The following is a 7552-nucleotide window of genomic DNA, read 5'->3' as shown; positions in this document are numbered from 1 at the left end:
CACATAACTTGCAGAAAAACTGCAAAATAAGGCTATACTGACAAGTTACAGGTTAAAACACACTTCTAGATACCAAAAAGGGAAAGAGGGCACTCGGTTGAAGCTGGGCACTAATTCGACCACTGACAGAAATAATAATTTGCACTATCAACAGTACCTGTCTAGTCTAAATGTAAGAGTTCTATTCTGCTGAGTTGTTAGTCTTGAATTTTCAGAATGTTCTTCTTCTGGACCTCTTCCATCTCCTTCAACACATAGGCTACGTTGTATCTCAGCTCATGAAATTTGGATAAAGACACCTATAACGACAAGGAACAGTATACCTGTGATGAAAAGCTTGTTTCTACCAGCAATGTAATAAAAACAAAAAATGGCAATAATGTTCCTTGGCTGTTACTGCATAGCCAGTTCTATTTGTTGAGATACATTACAGTAGAAGAGCATGGAGAAGAGGATTGAGATAACAGATAACAGCAAGAGATTATTTTATCGGGGTGAAGATCGCTATATTAATCCATTAGTTAGAATTTTGAGGACTCAGTTTTGTTGACCAGAGGGCTCAGTTTTGTTCAGTTATTTTTTTTTCTGCATCCAGTGTTGAAATAATTTGAATTTAATTTTGTTCCAGTTGTCACCACCAACTATGTCTTAATCACGTTAATTTCATTTGTGAAATTCTACCTCCTCTTTCGTGTGAATTTTCTTTATTCGAAAGGCGTTTTACATTAAATTTCTGTTAATAGGGGTCACGTAAATTTCCAATACCTTAATTTCATGGAGCATTAATTTCCTATAATAAGGTAGTTTGCATAAGAACAACATGATCTTTGAAGAAAGCAGGAAGGGTTGGTATCAAAACAAGATCAACTCCAGCCTCACTTCCACCAACAATTGTAAATTGGTTTATTAGCACAAGCAACAAAGCTGTTAAAATTTTGTTTCGAATTAAGAGCAGAAGTGGAGCCTTGAAGGCATTCTGAAGATCTCCATGTAAAGATACTGTAGTCTTACAAAAGCTGTTCATAATACAATCTCAAGTCAGAGGTAAGTCTCTTTTTAAACCCAAGTAATGGCATTTCATCTTACTTACTTCTCAGCTTATTATCTATGCCTTACCTCAAATATGTGAATTTTCCCATCACTTAGTTTCATTTCCATCAAAACTGAAGGCTCAAGTACTCTACTAAGGGCACTAAAAACAACAAAAGAGAACTTTATTACACGTCATGAATTTTATTAAATTAAAGCACCATTTAGTAAGCAAAGGAGCTGGCAGACAAACTAGGGTTTACCAGGGTCAAAGCACAGCCTAAACGCCTTCAACAGTGTGGCCATAAGTTGAGCTGTGAACAGACGGGCCAAGAGTTAAAAAACTGAAGAAGCACCAACAAATCCAGCCAATGTCAAAAGTCACAGAAAAGCCTGCTTGACCACTAATCTACATACATGTAAAATTATTATGCCTACTGATTATTTTGCTGGTTGCAGGTGAGAAGAAGTTCAGGACATATGGCCTTGCTTACAGTTGCCACCAAAGAAAAGGCCTGGCTAAGTTAATCAGGCGTACGCAATACCAGAATACAAATTTCTTCAAATACACTGTACACAATGTACATTATGTTCTGTTGACACATACCTAGTAGATATGGCCACATGAACTCTCCCCCTAAGTGAATCTAAGCTTGGAAGATGGTTCCTATTTTTGACTGCGGTAGCATCAAATGCTAACCTTCTGTAGAGGCAAGGGATTATGTTAAACACAAAATACTTTAATGGTAATTATTATTAAATCCTCTTCAGACCCAGCTCCGTTTTGGAAACCATTTTGCCTGTTAAGGCAAACACACATGTATATGACTGCACTGACCACCATCCATTTTGGAACAACTTTTTCTACGTGTACAATTAACTATTCTAATCACTGACCAAACATTTCCCAAGAAGGTTGAAGAAATTAGGTCTCAGATTTCTGAGTGAACACCTCCCGTAGGCTGACACCTTCAGTAAGAAGACATCTCAAAAGAAGACCCCTCCTGTGGGTGGACACCTCCTGTACATGGACTCCTCCATTTGGAGGACACCTCCAGTAGGTGGACACCTCAAGTAAGAAGACATCTCCTTGAAGGAATATCCCTCCTGTGGGTGGACACCTTCTATAGGTGGACTTCTCCATTTGGAGGACAACTCCAGTAGGTGGACACCTCCTGTTAAGTAGGAGGATACTTCCTGTAGGAGCACCTCCTGTAGGAGGACACCTCCTGTAGGAAGACACCTACTGTAAGAAGACAACTCCTGTAGGACAACTCCTGTAGGAATTAAGAGTCAAAACAATAAGAAAACTGTGTTGCGCAAAGTTTGTTGGATAAGGAAACTTAGTAAATATTCATTATTGCGCGAAAAAGTACTTAAACTTCCATACATTTCAAGGCTGCTGCCTCTTCATCAGAGGATAAAAAGCAACTGTCAATTGCTTTTTATCCACTGATGAAGAGGCAGCAGCCTTGAAACGTATGGAAGTTTAAGTACTTTTTCGCACAAAAATAACTATTTACGAAGTTTCCTGTAGGAAGACATGTCCTGTAGAAGGCCACCTCCTGTAAGCAGACACCTCCTGTAGACAGACACCTCCTGCATTTAGGTGGACACCACCAGCAGGCAGATGCCTCCTATAGAGGGCACCCCCTCTAGGCAGAGACCTCTCTAAAATTAATGGTCCAAACGGTGTCTGCTTATGGGAAGATCGACTAACTGAAAGGGATGTAACTAAGAGTCAGTTACAGATTCATTTCACCAGCAGAAAGAGAGCTTACATTTGTGTTTTTTTTTACCACCTCATATTTCGCTGAAAAACAAAAACATCGGGTGCTTTTGAAATGTTATTAATTGTAGTTAAGCAAAGTCTTGTCACCTTTCCCTTAGCTACATCGCAATGTCTGTTATATATCTAAAATGAGTTCTGATAATGAGACAGGTACAGCTATCAGATTTGTTTTACCAATGAGGGGTACCTTTTGTGTACTCTTAGGTACTGATAAAAGATTATTAATTTAAACTTCCTCAAGAAATTCCTCAAAAAAACGTTGAGCCCTTGAAAAAACAGGTTGGGTTCATCACCTTGATATGTTTTAACATCAACAAAACACGACAAACAATAACAATTATTACAGAAATACTTGCTTTTCTCCAAACACAATGCTTGATAAATCAGGAATTAATTCTCCCGGAACCCTACAAAAAGACAGATATGCATAGTCAAAGAGATGCATGTTAACTGATTCAGACATCAAAGCTTATTTGGTAAGTATATTAGTAATGTTACGCCATTCCAATCCCTTGTGGAGTAAAGATCACTTCTACACAAGGCTAAATATTAGAACTCTCAAGCTATTGCACACTAAATCACAAGAGCAAGGACCTGTTTATTTTTTTATTTTAGTTTTTTTCTGTTTATCTACAGGGTTTAAAATCTCTGTAGATCTGAAGTGATTTCTTTCCAAAATGAATAATCCAGAGACAAGAATCATAATCAACGCTGTAAATCAGGGTTCTCATTAAGTGCCGGCTTCCAACTAAAAAGCCGGCTACTTTGAACTTTACCCCTACTCTTCTGGAAAACAGGGCAAGGTGAGAAGATGAAAGCCTTCAGGCACTCAATTGCTAAGCTGCTACTTTAACATCCTGGCCAACTACTACAAAACTTAATGAGAACCCTGCTGTTACTAATGCTCCAATTCTCTGCACTCACACCTGTACATGAACATTGGCACAGTCTGTCAAAGCATCAAATTACTTAACAAAGGGGGTTAGTTTCTAATGAAACTGGGGTGCTGTGTTGGTGGGGGAGTGAAACTTGAAAATTTGGATTATCACCCGAGTTGATAATGTAAATTGACCACCGTACAGGGATTCAAAAAGCCGATGTTTCAAGTGTTGGCCCTTTAATTGCCAGAATAAATAGGGGATTTGTTGGTTGTGCAAGGTTTATATACAGAAGATATAGAGCTATGCTATTGGTGGTAACTTGGTAAGGTGAAAAACAGGACTAAGTAATTTACTGAACAAAAAGCATTCATTGATGCTGTGGGGATTAAAGGTGCCAGTGGCAAAGATGAATTTTTGCTCTTGATTTTTACAGCTTTCCATGGTACCCTGATGTAGGGAAAGGCCGCCGATCAACATGCATTCTTTAGAATGGTTAGGAAGATTAAAGTGCCGGGCGACTGGTTTTTATTCCCCACAAACCTGTCAAGTCGAAAGGTGAAAAGCTAAGTAACCTCCCTTAGGAGACATGCTTACCTAAGCTCCGTCAGGTCTGACTCGAAACGCTCTGGTTGCAGAGAAGTTTGAGGAAGGTGCAGTGCACTACGCAGGAGAGAGTAGAGCCCAGCATACAAACAAGACAGTGTTTCCTCAGTTACTGCATCTGACTGAATCTTTTACAACAATCCTTCTTCAGGAACATTTCCCTCAAACACTGAGATGATTACTGACAAAAAGAAAACGAAACAGGGTTTTAAAGTTGACCAGGTTTCTAATCTCGTCGGAGAGACTCAATAACAAGCAAGAACATGGCCAATGAAAGTGAGTTTCAAAGTAGCTCAAAGTTCATGTCTGGCCTGGGGATGGTATGATATACATGTACACTGTACATTGCATGATATGCTATGGTATTTTATTTATCCCCATAACAGAGATGAGTACAAGTCTCGTTTAAACATGAACGTGCCAAATATAAGTTCAATACATATTAAAACATTTTAAAGTAAATAAATAGGATAAAATAAAATAAAAAAAAAGAATATTCGAAGACCAGTAATACGAAGGGGAAAACGAGCTATATACAATTAAACATATGTATAGAAATTACAATGACATTTAACGCCAGTGGTCAAATTGACATTATTTAGCACTGACTTAAAAAAACGTTCAGAGATGGGGCTCTTTTGAAACAGTCAGGTAGATTGTTCCATAATTTTGATAGACTGCGAGCAGTCTCGCTTTTTCTTCAGATTTAGTAAGGGGAGTGCACGCGCGCGCGAGCGTTGAGCGGCGAAGCCGCGAAACACGAGAAACGAGGGCGGCAGCCCGAGAAGAAAAAAGAGAGACTGCTCGTAAAGCCAGACCCAATGAAATATGCGTTGGCCTCAAAACGCAAAATACGATTGGCTGATGCGTGAAGCGTTGACAACAAACTGTCAACAATCGAAACCATTGACAAGTTGATGATGACTGAAGCACTGCAGGAATGTTTGTCACGTTTCCCGAAAAAAAATATAGATACAGAGCAAAGAGAAGCATAAGAAGGTCTCATCTCTCCGGAAACTTGACGTGACCGCGCAATTTAAATGCTCAAAGCCTCTCTTTACTGTCAAGGAACGCTTTAGTTCCAAAACGGTAATCTTACTTTAGAACTTAAAACAGAAAGTAGCATAGACTGGAAGACTCTTAGACTGTTTATTTTATTAAGCTAAAACAAAAGTAATTCCCAACGGATGCACTACAGGACATCGCGCTATAGAACAAAGATTCTCAAGAAAGAAAGAAAAAACAAAAAAAAAAAAAACAAATCGGCGCCCAAAGAATGATCTTGAGTGACTTGCAGCCTTGGCTTGGCTTTAGTTAAGCTACAATTGGGATGTGAATAACACTGTCCCGTGAAAATTCAACATCCTGCAAACTAGAACTAGGCCTCGGGTGATGTCATTCAAAACATAAAGCACAGGAAATGAATAATTAATATATGACCTCTAAATGTGAGACCAGCGGCCAAAATTAAGATTTGCTCAGCCAATTTGTTTAGAATCGACTCTAAATCTATGCACTGCGTAAGATGCGCTTTTTAAAAAAAAAAAATGTAGGAAAACCTCTGTTGTTAAAGCAAACTCTAAGGTCACGTTTCACGTGCCTGGCCTGTCAACACTTCAGTTTTTATGCCAAAAAATCACTAGACTGTGAAAGACCATTCTCTCTGGCTTTGGGGGTAGTCTCTCTTTTTTTGTGCCTCTCCCGTCTCGCGCCTTCAGTCACGCGCGTGGTCATTTGCGTATCTCGGGTGTTTTGCTAGACGGACCAAGAAAAAAGGGAGAGTGCTCGTAGTCTATAATCTTGACGTGATATGATGATAAACGTAAGTCGATATTTCTAAGCTAAATTACCTTGCAAGATCTTCCTGAATAAAAATTTATCGATCGCAGTTAAATGAGGTATCATTCGTTTTATCTCATCTGGAATTCTTGGTCCTACAAATAAGCTATCGTCCATCATTGGAAGACCAGAGCTAGCGCGTTCACGCGCCATCTTGGATGTCACCCTCGACCCACACTTCGCACACAGTCTCGCTCTTGTTTCCGAGATGGCGCCGAAGGTTTGTTCGTTGCCCTGAAGGTCTGAAAGTTTTGGTCATGTCGCGCTAAGCTCCTGAGTTATGCCACCCGAACGTTTATTATCTGTAACAGCATAAACATGGCAATAGAACTTGTTGACTAACAAGCATAAAGAATGCATTAAATTAGCGAGAACTACCAACAAAAGCGTATAAAAAAGGAGCACTAAACTGTCTAAACTCCAACCAGTGTCCATTGCGAGCGTGCACTTGGCCGACATAATTTTCTATAATGGGGAAATCAGCGAGAAATTACGAACGTTCTGATATCGGACTGTATCTTCGCAATCTGAGGAAACAGCAGGCTTGCAAACCCTTAGATAACCCTTGAATAAAGGAAGTGAAAGACGAAAATTTCAGGGGCACCCAACGACGGAATCCTTCCAAATGCGTCCCAAGTGTCTGAAATGCGGGAAATGTATTATTTTGGGCTTGGAAAGCCTGTTTAGCTAAATTGAATCTCCCCTAAAAGATGTTTATGTCTTCGGATTTCTTAGCGGGACTTCGATTGCCTGGAAAGTTTTAGGGAGCATTTTTGTCTCATCCGAAACTTTTAGCTGCCTTGATGGATCTTGATACAGGTTTGAGGGCACAGAAAATTTTAGGGGACGATTTTCTTGTCACCGATATTCTTACGGGAGCTTTTTTTTCACAAATAATGGTCGAATTTGGGGAGGTAAAAGTAAGAAATATAACCTCTGAAAATGCTAGGGACGTTGATAAAAAAACTGCGAAAGTCCTAGTTGTAAGATCCAGAAATGTTCAGCCTTTCCGGAACTGTAGAATTTCTAGGCGGTATTTGCTTATCCGAACAGATATTTTACAGAAAACAGTCGTTGGATGCCCCTGAAATTTGGTTTATCAACGGAATTGATAATGTAAATTGATCACCGGACAGAGGTTAAAAAGGCTGACGTTTGGAGCGATAGCCCTTCGTCGGAGCGAAGCAAGGAATGGTGGATTGTGTAAGGTTTATATACAGAAGATGGAGCTATGCTCTTGGTGGGAACTTGGTGACGTGAAAAACGGAAATAAATTAATTGCCATGAAAAGCGTTCGTTGAGGCTGCGGGGATCAAAACATGAATTTTTCCCGGGGGGGAGGTACTCCCTCACAAGAGGCTAATGCCGCTGGATGGGATCGCATTTTCACGACTTGACTATAATGGGG

General features: G+C 39.7%; 1 pseudogene; it reads right to left on the bottom strand.

The window, feature by feature from the left end:
* Positions 1-197: 197 nt before the first annotated feature.
* LOC140929986 (COMM domain-containing protein 5-like) lies at positions 198-6297 on the bottom strand (annotated as a pseudogene).
* Between the last annotated feature and the right edge of the window lie 1255 nt (positions 6298-7552).

Source organism: Porites lutea, chromosome 3 (genome assembly GCF_958299795.1).
Source record: "Porites lutea chromosome 3, jaPorLute2.1, whole genome shotgun sequence".
Lineage (NCBI taxonomy): Eukaryota > Metazoa > Cnidaria > Anthozoa > Scleractinia > Poritidae > Porites > Porites lutea.
Note: the sequence above shows the minus strand (reverse complement) of the source record. Positions and strands in the feature narration are given on the sequence as shown.